Source organism: Triticum aestivum, chromosome 3B (assembly GCF_018294505.1).
Source record: "Triticum aestivum cultivar Chinese Spring chromosome 3B, IWGSC CS RefSeq v2.1, whole genome shotgun sequence".
Taxonomy (NCBI): domain Eukaryota; kingdom Viridiplantae; phylum Streptophyta; class Magnoliopsida; order Poales; family Poaceae; genus Triticum; species Triticum aestivum.
The window spans coordinates 116,074,754-116,090,388 of record NC_057801.1 but is presented as its reverse complement, the minus strand read 5'-3'; the positions used below and the strand labels follow the sequence as shown (position 1 = coordinate 116,090,388).

The 15,635-nt window shown below is 42.8% G+C and overlaps 1 long non-coding RNA gene across 1 annotated transcript; it reads right to left on the bottom strand.

Moving 5' to 3' along the window:
• Positions 1-483: 483 nt before the first annotated feature.
• Positions 484-2,041, bottom strand: LOC123064992 (uncharacterized). Its single transcript, XR_006430866.1, has 2 exons — positions 1,676-2,041; positions 484-919 (listed from the first exon to the last, which is right to left on the bottom strand). It is a non-coding gene; the product is annotated as an uncharacterized lncRNA (long non-coding RNA).
• Positions 2,042-15,635: the final 13,594 nt, after the last annotated feature.

Genomic DNA, 15,635 nt, shown 5'->3' with positions numbered 1-15,635 from the left:
CGTGACATGGCCGGAGATGGCTGCCTGTACTGGAAGACAGAAAGTTACAATCCATTTCCTGCATTTAGGGCTGCAAGAAAAACTCGAGGCTCGTGAGTGGCTCGAGATCAACTCGTTTTTTACTCAACTCGAGATCGACTCGAAAAGAAACGAGCTAAGTTTGAACATTTTATGTTGCTCGACCGAGACATAAGCCAATCTTGAGCCAACGTTGGCTTGCTCGATTTTAGCTCGATATCTCAACAAAATATCATTATGTTAAATGATCATGCCATATATTAAATGGAAATAAAATAATTTATTACCATATATGTTGTCCACATTTTTTCTCCATTTTATTTACCAACGAACATGGAAACTTAATTAAGTGCAGAGAAGATTTAGGCCTAATTATGACACGTGGTCGACTATATTTTAAATATCCTATATTTTTGGCAAAGGTTCCCATCATATTCACCTTATTTTTTTTGTTTTTCATCCATAGATTTATAACTTTTTTACCATCTCATTTATCTCGAAACTAGCTCGAGATCGTTACAAGCTAAGCACGAGTCATGTTCTACAGCTCGATCATGAGCTTCATTCAGTTTGAGCTCGCTCGAATTTTCATATGAGTTGAGCTGAGCAAACTCCAACTCGCTCAAGCTCAACTCGTTTGCAGCCCTACCTGCATTAAATCAGAGAAATAAACTGGAATCACTGGACTGCCAACTATAACTATCAATGAAATAGGATTTTTCTGTCGTTCCTCTTGCAAGCCATGATAGAGCTACTGGCCTTCACCGCCCCTGACGCCGCTAGTGCTGGCGAAGAAGAGGGCTCTGTGTCGTCCACGGCCATCGGCGCTCTCTTCCGGCGAGGCCACCTGCAGCTGGCCGCTGCAGCTTCTCTTCATCTTGTCCGGCCACTACAACCGCGCCTGTGTAATATTGTACAGGCATAGAGTTCAATCAGGACAGAATTTTCAAAAATCATGCCTGTATATTCATTTTAACTTTTTTTTGCATTGATATTCAGTTTAACTAAGGAAGGGAACATATAATAGTCAAGAACAATACATACATCCTCAAGGATGTACGAACAGTTGAGGCACTAAATAAATAAATAAGAGGACACATACATAGTCAAATTGGCATGTTTTCTTCACGCAGGTCCTACAAGATGAGGCCTAGCAAATGCATATAATGAGTTCAATTGAGCAGCTTGCTCCATGGTTGCTGCTAAGCTTCAGTGACACATGGCAGCAAAGAATGAACTTCAGTTCAGCCCTAACATAAAGCATTTTCTGTGACTGCAACAACTAGCCAGGGAACTCTGAAATATTTGATGATTGGCAAGATCAGATAAAGGTTTGCCATCCACATGTTGCATTAGCAATATCTGACGAGTGACACATGCTGAAGAATCTCCATCCAGGTAATACAAAATCATAGGTCCAACATATATCTATTATACATCTAGCTAGTACTTCGTATACATGTTCAAAAATGAATGACTGAGAAAGTACCGGAACACAAAATCAGATACATGAGTATGCAGGCCTCTTCAGTCATGAATACGTGAAAAACAAATTAAGCACTAGCCAGAACCAAGGCAGACATTCAGAGAAGTTCATGGCCAGAGAAGAAGAGACAAAGGGAGAGACATACAAGGGAAGAGAAAGGAAAGGAGCTACCTGCACAATGTTGACGGCGGCGGCTCTCGGTCGAGGAGGGCGTAGAGTCGCGCAGCTGTCCACCAGCCCGTTCGATCCCGGAGCGGAGGAGGCGCCCACGACCTCATCGACCTCGTCCGGATTGTTCTCGTCCTACTGCGGCTTCCTCGGGACGAGACCTCGCGGCGCCGCCCGCCCGCCTTGCTGTCTGGGCCGTGGGGAGGCGCAGACTTGCAGCGACGACCGGCGAGGAGATACGCAAAGGAGGAGGCCGGCGGCACGGGGAAGAGGAGGGGCTCGGAGGAGACTCGGAGGCAGAACAAGGATGGCGGCGCGAGAAGAATCGAGGGAGAGGAGAGCCCGGGCTAGGTCTTGCCAAGTGCTTTCGATCTGTTATGTACCCGTGTCATGTTTTTTTTTCTATCGCTGGCACAGTAAAAAGGGACGTGGACATCGCGGTTTACTCGCTCTTTGTAGCGACTCTTAATTGTGTTTAATGCCGTCACACCGCGCCTGCATGTCGTGTAATCATACTCGGTCCATGTTAATTAAGCAAAAATTCTTTTCATTACGTGATAGTAATTCCTTCTGAATCACACACGGTCCGTGTTGGGCATGCACCTCTTGAACGTCCGCCCATTGTCCGCGAATCCGAAACGTGTTCATGGCAAATTCAAGAAATGTTTACCTGCAAAGAAAAAATTCATGAAATGTTCGCAAATTTAAAATATATGCAGGTACTCTAGAAAAATGTTCAAGTATTAAAAAAATGTTCACGAATACTGTTCAAGTATTCTAGAATTTTTTTTAAGTATTCAGAAACAATGTTCACGGAATCAAACTATGTTCAAGATTTTCAGAATAATTCAAGTATTCAAAACAAATGTTTGTGAATTTGAGTATCGTTCACAAATTCGGAAATGTTCTCGCATTAAAAATTTGTTTGCACCAAATTCAAAAAATGTTCACATATTCGGAAGAGAGACCAAAGCCCCCCTCCCTGCCCCCCCCCCGCCCCCCCGCCCCGATAGGGCGACATGGGGAGCGATCTCGTGTCGTCGCCCCTTAGCCTTCCCCGCTTCCCTTTCCTTCCTCGCCGCCGCCAGAGGCTGGCGTCGGGCCAGCCCAGGACACAACCAAGGAAGGGGTCGGCTGGGAGCTTGTTGTCGCGCTCGGTGGTGGGCGCTTGGATCGGATCCGCCTGATCCGTTCGACCGTTCGAAGGAGCTCCGTGTGGGCCAGCGGGTGCGGCGATCCGGGGTGAGCTCCTGGATCGGATCCGTTTGTTCCGTCCGATCCTTCCGCCGTTCGGAACACTGCGGGTGCCCGGCAGTAGGGTTCGCCCGCATGTGCCTGATCTGGATCGGGACGCCTAGTAGCCTTCGTCCCGTGCTCGGTGTGCCTCTTCGTGTGGATCTGGGTCACAAGACTTTCTAATCCTTGATGCGGTTTAAGCTGGAGGTCACTATTGCCCACTGAAAGGTCATATTTTTTCATTTGCGACTTTTTTGTGACAAAAAACAGAAGGTCAAAAGCTGGTGGTCGTAACTGAAATTAGTGACATTCTCTGTGATATGTAAAAGGTCGTTGGTTCTTCGACCGAATTTTTGGTCACTAGCAACCTCCTCAGGCCACGTAGGCATCCAGCGTGGCAAGCTGATGTGGCACAAGAATCAGCCCAGTCCGATTCAGCGTTTTACATGGGCCGAGCCCAACAATTCGGCCTTTTTAATGTATTTTTTCCTGTTATTTTTTACTAGCTACATGGGCTTGGGCCATTGATTCGGCCTTTTTTGCTTTCTGAGGTGCAGCCTTTTCACATTCTATATATTTTTTATTTTTGGTTTTTTTTGTTACATTCAATTTTCAGATTATTATAGTCAACTAGATGCACGTTGTCAGATTCTTCTAGGCACTAGGTCCCAAACATCAGGTTTTAATATTTCACAACTTGTAACTCAATGATATACCAATCAGAGAACACATTTTAAATATATTCAAATAACAGCCAAATCACCGATGTACCAATCAAGTTTATTACATTCCACCAATCACAATATAACCATACAATATTACACCAATCACAATATAGCACTCTACAGATAAAATGCTCAACAAGTACAGGCACGTCTCCAACACCTTAGCGCCTTCAACCTGCAAAACATCACATCCAGCCCACATATTAACGATCAAATCAATTCACCCCTTGACGCCCTGGTAGGTGACGACGATGTGGTAGTGGTGGAAGCCGCCGCCGAGGCTGACGGCGCCTGCAGTGTCCTCGTCGTCATCTAAGGCGATGACGACGGACGGGTCAGCGTCGAAGCAGGTGCGCTGCAGGCCACATCATCATATTTGAGCATTAATATTTCCGTATTACTACACAGGAACTACAGGCACTAGGAGTACACAGCAACTAGTAGCAGAACTAGAAGAAATAGCCAAATTGAGTGTACACCAATATCATCAGGAACATGAGTATAACAAGCATCTTGCTTTACTGGGATAAAGTGACACACCAAAATTACTAGGATACTGTGACACAACAGCAATAAGATAACATATTATGTGCTACAGGCTGACATTTCCAAAGTGACACGTTTGATATCCTAAGGACTTGTTGATCTAATCCAGGTTTTGTTTTGCAAATTAGTTTTGCTGTAAATTCAGCTAGTGTTCAAGTTATAAACAGTTTCTTTTTACTTGCCATCTTTGTTTCTTCTCCATGACATTTAGTAGCACACAGGAGTATATCCTGTTGTGCCTATGCATTGCAAGAGCCAAACCAATACTAAATATTATTGCAAACCTAACATACTTGAACAGCTTGGTCAGGGCAAGAACAGACCTGATGAGCTCTGAAGTTGAACGAATGGTGAACGAGCCCGTGAAGAGGCAGGGCACCTGCATTTGACACAAACTGCTAAAGATCAATGCAAACCAAACGCACTATTAATATTGTACAAAAATGGGTAGTAGGATTCAGACAGTGTGAATGTGATACAGTAAAAAATTGCATGCTATGCACATCAAGTTAAAAGGCGCAAGTTATATAGTAGCCTCAAGCAGAGCAAGTGTACAGCAAGTTGATAAAAGAATGCTCAGTCTTGCCGTGGACTCACAATCCACATCCAACAGCCCACCATCTCGTATATACATCCAAACCATAAAAATAGCGGTCAAACAGCAAGGTAGTGCAAAGAAATTAAGTAAACTATTGTGCTGGATCACTATCATTATTGTTCCATAGAGTTTATGTGTACATTGGCCATTAATTGATGAGGATTGATGCAATGGATGCTGGCTTAGCAACCGTAGTAGTTTAGGCATGATACACCAAAAGCAAATACATGGTAACACATAAAAGTTCAAAAGATAGCATGATACACCAAAAGCAAATCATAGTGGTAGTCCGGGATAACTGATTTGTATGGTTCTTCTATGGCATACAATGATGGAATATTTTGGCAATTAGGATTGGTTCACAACAGAACCATATGAATTAGGTGGAAGAAGTAAGAACAGTAGCCCCTGTTCTAGCCAAATTAGGGAGCTCATTGTGGTATGGTGCTGCACTACTCCTCAAGCGGTTGCGAAGGTGCCTTCCCTTCTAGGTTATAAACTTATAATGCTATACTAATTGCAAGAAAAGTAATGTATAAGCTTGAGCAAAAACATGCAAGTCTTGTCTGACAAAAACGCTAATGACACGAAAAGTTAAGAGTGCTAACATTATTTCAGGATCTCAACATATTCTTCCATATATGTATAGCGTCAGCGTGTGCTAGGGCCCTTTCCCAACTCAGTACGCACGCGTCGATACTAAATACACGCGCCACGCCGGTGCAGGTTGCCGGTGGCTAGCCAGTGCCCTCGGCTGGGGAGCTAGATAGGCTCAAGGATCCACCAGGTACTTTCTCTACAGTGCAATTTATGCAAATTGCATGGACATGGCCAGAGAGATAGGAACACGATCAAGGAACACACATGTATATAAAATGTAAAACGACTCGACAGCATGATCCAAATATCCTACGATCTGGCTTGCTATCAAGATCATGAGATGAGATGACATGAGCTCACGTGAGATGAGATGAGATGACATGAGCTCACCACACCAAGTCATGTGGTTGGAGGACGAGCAGTAGGGAGCAGCCATGAGACCTTGTCATCCACCTGCGGGAGCAGCAGCAGCTCGTCCAGATCAGATCGGAGCAACCTGCACAAAAAATAAAACAAATCAAACCAAATGCAGGAATCACAACAAGACAGGAGAAGGGATTCCATGGCTCAACTCGTCGTCGGGGTCGAGGAAGAAGCGCCGCCGCGTGGGGCAGTGGCCGGAGCTGAGTTGGTGGCCGCTGCTTCACGTACTTGCGCAGCGCCAGCCCGGAGAGCGCGTCCTCCTCAGCCTCGACCGCGAGCACCTCCTCGGGGTCGTCGGTGGCAGCAGGCGCCTCCGCCTCGACCGGCTCAGCAGCGTCGGCCCCGAAGGCGGAGAGGACGAGGTGAGCGGCACGACGGGTGGTGGGGTGGAGGTGGAGGAGAGGGAGCGGGTGGGGAGTGGAGGTGGAGGGGAGGGAGAGGTGGGAGAAGGCCGAGGCACGGGAGGAGACAGAGAGCGCCATGGTCTGCCTGCTGAGCGTGCATGCGGGGTGGATAGGCCGCGACTGCGAAGGTCATCAGAGGGAGCGGGAGCAGTGTGGAAGGGAGCGGGAGCGGCGGCGGCGATAGGGAAAAGGGAGTGGGAGCGACGGCGGCGATGGGGAAAAGTGAGCTAGGGTTTCGTGGGTGGACGAGGATGATTCGGGAGGGGGGCCAGATCGACGAGGGGGGGGGCTGCCGTTGGATCCAGGTGCGTCCGACGGTGCTTAATCCACGATCCGCGTGAGATGGTTTTGGACCAATCAGAGTGCATCACTCATTTGATGATGTTAAGACCATTTAAATTGGACATAACCGATTAAAAATAAGATGTTAAATCATGTCTGCTATTTGACGGCTTAGGAAATTTATAAAAACAAATAGAAACCAAAAGCCTTTGCATTGTGTCACCAAGTGTGACCAACTTTTCAGTAAGAATAACAAACTTTGAATAATGCAAATATCATAAAAAAATGTTCTCCAGAAATGAGTTTTTTGTAAGAGAATTATTTTTCGAGTGCCCAAAATGAGTTTTTTTGTGAAGGACCTACCATATATTTGTTGCAAAATTGGACCTAATCAATTGTATAAAATACTAGGCCATATTTAATGCACAATTGACCAAATGGTTGGGTGTCAAAAGTCTTGATCCACCTCTGGTGAAAAAGACAAATTTCCACCGATTCAGTAGGAAGTGGGTCAAATTTGAACTGCACATGCCTCATAGTTTCCTCTTTATTTTTTCCAAAAATCATTTATAGGTACATAAGTATCTATTTAATCAGAGAAACATCAAAAGTTTCCCAAGATTCAACGACTAGTTAGGAACGGTCATTCCCGTCGTTTTGACCGCATTTTGAAACGGGCATAAAAAATTCAAAAAAAATCAAAAAATTGGGAAACCTTCGCATTGTGTCATTATATGTGTCCAAGTTGCTAGGAAAAATAACAAGCTTGTAATACGACAATTATTTTAAAAAGGTGTTCTCAGAAATGAGCTATCACGTGTGGAGATCAATGGCTTTCAAGCCAAATGATCAATCTTATGGCCACATTCATGGCATTGTTTGTTCAAATGATCTCATATTGTGCACAAGGGTGCATATTGGAATGGCAAACAATATTGCCTAAGGAAGTTTTCATTTTTTTGGACAAAAAAAACCATTTTCCATTTTTCGAGTGCCGAAAAGGAGGTTTTTTGTGAAGAACCTCCCAAATAATTGTTGCAAAATTGGACCAAATCATTTTTATAAAATACTAGGCCATATTTAATGCACACTTGACCAAATGGTTGGGTGTCAAAAGTTTTGATCCACCTCTCGTGAAAAAGACAAATTCCCGCCGATTCAGTTGGAAGCAGGTCAAATTGAACTGCAGCTGCCTCATAGTTTGCTCTTTATTTTTTCTAAAAATCATTTCTAGGCACATAAGTATCCATTTAATTAGAGAAACACCAAAAAAATTCCAAGATTCAACCATTAGCTACGAACGGTCAAGCCCGCCATTTTGACCACATTTTGAAACGGGCATAAAAAAATCAGAAAAAAACAAAAAAATGGAAAACTTTCGCATTGTGTGATTATATATGACCAAGTTTCCAGGAAAAATAATAACTTGTAATACGGCAAGTGTTTAAAAAAATGTTCTCAGAAACGAGCTATCACGTGTGGAGATTAATGGCTTTCAAGCCAAATGATCAATCTTATGGCCACATTCATGGCATAGTTTGTTCAAATGATCTCATATTGTTCACAAGGGTGCATATTGGAATGGAAAACTATGTTGCCTAAGGAAGTTTTCATTTTCTTTGGACGAAAAAACCATTTTCCATTTTTCGAGTGCCCCAAAGGAGGTTTTTTTGTGAAGGACCTCCCAAATAATTGTTGCAAAATTGGACCAAATCATTTTTCTAAAATACTAGGCCATATTTAATGCACAATTGACCAAATGGTTGGGTTTCAAAAGTTTTGATCCATCTCTAGTGAAAAAGACAAATTTCCGCCGATTCAGTAGGAAGCGGGTGAAATTTGAACTGCAGCTACCTTATTGTTTGCTCTTTATTTTTTTTCCAAAAATCCTTTCTAGTTACATAAGTATCTATTTAATCAGAGAAACACCAAAAAAATCCAAGATTCAACCACTTGCTAGGAACGGTCATGCCCGCCGTTTTGACAGCATTTTGAAACGGGCATAAAAAATTCAAAAAATCAAAAAATTGGAAAGCCTTCGCATTGTGTCGTTATATGTGACCAAGTTTTTAGGAAAAATAATAAACTTGTAATACGATAATTATTTTAAAAAAGTGTTCTCAGAAATGAGCTATCATGCATGAAGATTCATGGCTTTCAACCCAAATGATCAATCTTATGGCCACATTCATGGCATAGTTTGTTCAAATGATCTCATAATGTGCACAAGGGTGCATCTTGGAATTCCAAACAATGTTGCATAAGGGAGTTTTCATTTTCTTTGCACGGAAAATTCATTTTCCATTTTCTGAGTGCCCGAAATGAGTTTTTTTGAAGGACCTACCATATATTTGTTGCAAAATTGCACCAAATCATTTTTACAAAATACTAATACATATTTAATGCACAATTGACAAAATGGTTGGGTGTCAAAAGTTTTGATCCACCTCTGGTGAAAAAGTCAAATTTCCGTCGATTCAGTAGGAAGCGGATCAAATTTGAACTGCAGCTGCCTCATAGTTTGCTATTTATTTTTTCCAAAAATAATTTCTAGTTACATAAGTACCTATTTAATCATAAATACATGGTTTGGTGGCGATACATCGAGGTTTGGACGGTGGCCGAGGGTCCCAACTCTAGAGCGCGTAAACTCGCATGCCCGCCGCATGGTCACCGCGTGACCTTGGCGTTGCCATGTGTTCTGGGCGGCCTAGGCATGTCTAATGGGTTGGGCACTCCCCAAGTAGGTGCTAGGAAGAAAATCACAACATAAGATTCTCACGAGGAGACCGATCGATGCTCAAACATGAATAAGCAGCCAAGCATTTGATTAGCGGTACAGGAAATGCACATGGCTAATGGGCGTGAGTTTTGACTGAGGATGACCAGTTACTAAGAAGACCGTCTTCACAAATTTTCAGCTCAAAAGGAGGAGCCTAGTTGGTGCTTGCTTTGCAAAGTACCACACTGGACCTAAATACGAATGTTGAAGCTGGGCTCAAAATAATGAATGGATTGAGCTGGCATTTGGTGGAGGATCGTTATTTGGGCATAGGAAAGCACTGTAGAAAATGGATACCATTTGGACATGCCAAAGTGGTACTTCCTTCACAAAGTGTTTTTCTGAACAGAATAGGAAAATGAATATTTTTGAATTATTTATGAACTAGACAAGGAAGGGTTTTTACATATTTGATGAAGATATGACCCCAAGAATTTATGAGATTTTTTTGGGAATTTTGGGAATGACAGAAATATAGGCTGCTTCACAACCTAGGGCAAAAATTGCCACATGGACATGACACATAGGCAAAACTGATGAGGTGGCACCTAGTCATAGCAATAAGTACTAATGCATCCACGTTCACAACCTCATGACCATTTATATTGGTCGTAATCAGGTAGAAATAAGGTCATGGACCACTCTTGTCTGCTTTATGACTATTTGGTGTAAGGCAATTCAGGGTTTGAGCCCTTCCAAGTGAAATGGCCGTGGATTTACGACCAATTCAGCTAGGGTCACTAAGAAAAGGTCACTAGTTGACATATTTCTTGTAGTGTTGGATTGATCCGTGTATTCATGTTGTTTGACTCTGTTAAATAATAATAAAGATGGTTGTATGCATCGATTGATGCAGAGACCGGGGCCATCCTCTTTTTTTAAAAGAAATTCAAAGATTCAGAAAATGTATTCAAAATATGTTAATGGTGAAATCAAATAATGTTCGATGTAAAAAATGTTCGTGAATACAAAACAAGTTCATGGCAAATTTAAAAATATTTGGGAATTCAAAATATGTTCAAGTATTCTAGAAACAATTCAATAAAAAGTTCGCAAATTCAACTATTGTTCACGAGTTAAAAAATGTTTAAGAATTGGAAATATGTTCGCAAATTCAAAAAATATTCACGAACTCGATAGATGTTCGCCGTAAATTCAAAAGTTGTTCATGAATTCAATACATGTTCGCGGAGAATTCAAAATATACTCACAAATCCAAAAATGTTCACATATTCAATAAATGTATGTAAATTGAAAAATAATAATCACATATCAGTTATCAGTTGGGCTAATCGGACGGTGATGTCTACTACACAACCTTCTTCTTGTAGACGTTGTTGGGCCTGCAAGTGCACAGGTTTGTATGACAGTAGCAAATTTTCCTCAAGTGGATGGCCTAAGGTTTATCAATCCGTGGGAGGTGTAAGATGAAGATGGTCTCTCTCAATCAACCCTGCAACCAAATAACAAAGAGTCTCTTGTGTCCCCAACACACCCAATACAATGGTAAATTGTATAGGTGCACTAGTTCGGCGAAGAGATAGTGATACAAGTGCAATATAGATAGTAGATATAGGTTTTTGTAATCTGAAATAATAAAAACAGCGAGGTAACTAATGGTAAAAGTGAGCATAAACGGTATTGCAATAATAGGAAACAAGGCCTAGGGTTCATACTTTCACTAGTGCAAGTTCTCTCAACAATAATAACATAGAAAGATCATATAACAATCCCTCAACATGCAATAAAGAGTCACTCCAAACCACTAATAGCGGAGAACAAACGTAGAGATTATGGTAGGGTACGAAACCACCTCAAGGTTATTATTTTGGATCGATCTATTAAAGAGTTCGTACTAGAATAACACCTTAAGACACAAATCAACCAAAACCCTAATGTCACCTAGATACTCCATTGTCACCTCAAGTATCCGTGGGCATGATTATACGATATGCGTCACACAATCTCAGATTCATCCAACCAACACAAAGTACTTCAAAGAGTGCCCCAAAGTTTCTACCGAAGAGTCAAGAACGTGTGCCAACCCCTATGCATAGGTTCATGGGCGGAACCCGCAAGTTGGTCACCAAAACATACATCAAGTGGCACATGATATCCCATTGTCACCACAGATAAGCACGGCAAGACATACATCAAGTGTTCTCATAAAAGACTCAATCCGATAAGATAACTTCAAGAGGGAAACTCAATTCATCACAAGAGAGTAGAGGGGGAGAAACATCATAAGATCCAACTATAATAGCAAAGCTCGCAATACATCAAGATCGTGTGAAGTCGAGAACATGAGAAAGAGAGAGATCAAACACATAGCTACTGGTACATACCCTCAGCCCCAAGGGTGAACTACTCCCTCCTCGTCATGGATAGCGCCGGGATGATGAAGATGGCCACCGGTGATGGATTCCCCCTCCGATAGGGTGCCGGAACGGGCTCCCGAGAGGTTTTTGGTGGCTATAGAGGCTTGCGGCGGTGGAACTCCAGATCTATCTTGATATTCGATGGTTTTAGGGTACATAGGGCTATATAGGCGAAAGAAGTCGGTCGGGAGGTGCTCGAGGGGCCCACGAGACAGCGGGCCACACATAGTAGGGGGGGCGCGGCCTCCTATCTCGTGGCCTCCTCGAGGATCTTCTGACGTGGACTCCAAGTCTCCAGGATCATATTCTTCCAAAAAAAACCACGCGTCGAAGGTTTCATTCCGTTTGGACTCCGTTTGATATTCCTTTTCTTCAAAATACTGAAACAAGCAATAAAACAACAATATGGGTTGGGCCTCCGGTTAGTCCCAAAAATGATATAAATGTGTAAAATAAAGCCCATAAACATCCAAAAAGAGTAATACAATAGCATGGAACAATCAAAAATTATAGATACGTTGGAGACGTATAAAGCATCCCCAAGCTTAATTCCTGCTCGTCCTCGAGTAGGTAAATGACAAAAACAGAATTTTTGATGTGGAATGCTACCTAGCATAATTCTCAATGTAATTTTCTTTATTGTGGCATGAATGTTTAGATCCAAATGATTCAAAATAAAAGTTCATATTGATAAAAGAAATAGTAACACTTCAAACATACTAATCAAAGTAATCATGTCTTCTCAAAATAACATGGCAAAAGAAAGTTCATCCCTACAAAATCATATAGTTAGGCTATGCTTCATTTTCGTCACACAAAGATGTTCCCAACTTCTATACCCCCGATGACAAGCCAAGCAATTGTTTCATACTTAAATAATCTCAAAGTTTTTCAACCTTCACACAATACATGAGCGTGAGCCATGGATATAGCACTGTGGGTGGAATAGAATATGATGATGGAGATTGTGTGGAGAAGACAAAAAAGGAGAAAGTCTCACATTGACGAGGATAATCAACGGGCTATGGAGATGCCCATCAATTGATGTCAACATGAGGAGTAGGGATTGCCATGCAACCGATGCACTGTTGGGGAACATAGTAATTTCAAAAAATTTCCTACGCACACGCAAGATCATGGTGATGACATAGCAACGAGAGGGGAGAGTGTTGTCCACGTACCCTCGTAGACCGTAAGCGGAAGCGTTAGCACAACGCGGTTGATGTAGTCGTACGTCTTCACGATCCGACCGATCCAAGCACCGAACGTACGGCACCTTCGAGTTCAGCACACGTTCGGCTCGATGACGATCCCCGGGCTCCGATCCAGCAAAGCTTCGGGGATGAGTTCCGTCAGCACGACGGCGTGGTGACGATGATGATGTTCTACCAGCGCAGGGCTTCGCCTAAGCTTCACGACGATATGACCGAGGTGGAATATGGTGGAGGGGGGCACCGCACACGGCTAAGGAACGATCCGTAGATCAACTTGTGTGTTATGGGGTGCCCCCTTGCCCCCGTATATAAAGGAGGGAGGGGGAGGCGCGGCCGGCCCCTTTGGGGTGCGCCTGGAGGAGTCCTACTCCCACCGGGAGTAGGACTCCCCCCTCTTGCCTTGGTGGAGAAGGAAAGGGGGGAGGGGAAAGAGGAAAGGGGCGCGCCGCCCCCCTTCCTTGTCCTATTCGGACTAGGGGGGAGGGGGCGTGCGGCCTGCCCTGGCCGGCCCTCCTCTTCTCCCTCATGGCCCACTAAGGCCCATTAACCCCCGGGAGGGTTCCGGTAACCCTTCAGTGTTCCGGTAAAATCCCGATTTCACCCGGAACCTTTCCGATGTCCAAATATAGGCTTACAATATATCAATCTTTATGTCTCGACCATTTCGAGACTCCTCGTCATGTCCGTGATCACATCCGGAACTCTGAACAAACTTCGGTACATCAAAACTTATAAACTCATAATAAAACTGTCATCGTAACGTTAAGCGTGCGGACCCTACGGGTTCGAGAACTATGTAGACATGACCTAGAACTATTCTCGGTCAATAAACAATAGCGGAACCTGGATGCTCATATTGGTTCCTACATATTCTACAAAGATCTTTATCGGTCAAACCGCATAACAACATACGTTGTTCCCTTTGTCATCGGTATGTTACTTGCCCGAGATTTGATCGTTGGTATCCAATACCTAGTTCAATCTCGTTACTGGCAAGTCTCTTTACTCGTTCTGTAACACATCATCTTATTACTAACTCATTAGTTATAATGCTTGCAAGGCTTAAGTGATGAGTATTACCGAGAGGGCCCAGAGATACCTCTCCGACAATCGGAGTGACAAAACCTAATCTCAAATTATGCCAACTCAACATGTACCTTCGGAAACACATGTAGAGCACCTTTATAATCACCCAGTTACGTTGTGATGTTTGGTAGCACACAAAGTGTTCTTCCGGTAAACGGGAGTTGCACAATCTCATAGTTGTAGGAACTTTGTATAAGTCATGAAGAAAGCAATAGCAACATACTAAACGATCAAGTGCTAGGCTAACGTAATGGGTCATGTCAATCACATCATTCTTCTAATGATGTGATCCCATTAATCAAATGACAACACATGTCTATGGTTAGGAAACATAACCATCTTTGATTAATGAGCTAGTCAAGTAGAGGCATACTAGTGACTATATGTTTGTCTATGTATTCACACATGTATCATGTTTCCGGTTAATACAATTCTAGCATGAATAATAAACATTTATCATGATATGAGGAAATAAATAATAACTTTATTATTGCCTCTAGGGCATATTTCCTTCAGTCTCCCACTTGCACTAGAGTCAATAATCTAGATTACATAGTAATGATTCTAACACCCATGGAGTCTTGGTGTTGATCATGTTTTGCTCATGAGAGAGGCTTAGTAAACGGGTCTGCAACATTCAGATCCGTATGTATTTTGCAAATCTCTATGTCTCCCACTTGGACTTGGTCCCGAATGGAATTGAAGCGTCTCTTGATGTGCTTGGTCCTCTTGTGAAATCTGGATTCCTTTGCCAAGGCAATTGCACCAGTATTGTCACAGAAGATCTTCATTGGTCCCGATGCACTAGGTATGACACCTAGATCGGAAATGAACTCCTTCATCCAGACTCCTTCGTTTGCTGCTTCCGAAGCAGCTATGTACTCCGCTTCACATGTAGATCCCGCTACGACGCTTTGTTTAGAACTGCACCAACTTACAGCTCCACCGTTTAATAAAAATACGTATCCGGTTTGCGATTTAGAATCGTCCGGATCAGTGTCAAAGCTTGCATCGACGTAACCATTTACGACTAGCTCGTTGTCACCTCCATATATGAGAAACATATCCTTAGTCCTTTTCAGGTATTTCAAGATGTTCTTGACCGCTGTCCAGTGATCCACTCCTGGATTACTTTGGTACCTTCCTGCCAAGCTTATTGCTAAGCATACGTCAGGTCTGGTACACAGCATTGCATACATGATAGAGCCTATGGCTGAAGCATAGGGAACATTTTTCATTTTCTCTCTATCTTCTGCTGTGGTCGGGCATTGAGTTTGACTCAACTTCACACCTTGTAGCACAGGCAAGAATCCTTTCTTTGCCTGATCCATTTTGAACTTTTTCAAAATTTTGTCAAGGTATGTGCTTTGTGAAAGTCCTATTAAGCGTCTTGATCTATCTCTATAGATCTTGATGCCCAATATGTAAGCAGCTTCACCAAGGTCTTTCATTGAAAAACTTTTATTCAAGTATCCTTTTATGCTATCCAGAAATTCTATATCATTTCCAATTAATAATATGTCATCTACATATAAAATTAGAAATGCTACAGAGCTCCCACTCACTTTCTTGTAAATACAGGCTTCTCCAAAAGTCTGTACAAAACCATATGCTTTGATCACACTATCAAAGCGTTTATTCCAACTCCTAGATGCTTGCACCAGTCCATAAATGGAATGCTGGAGCTTG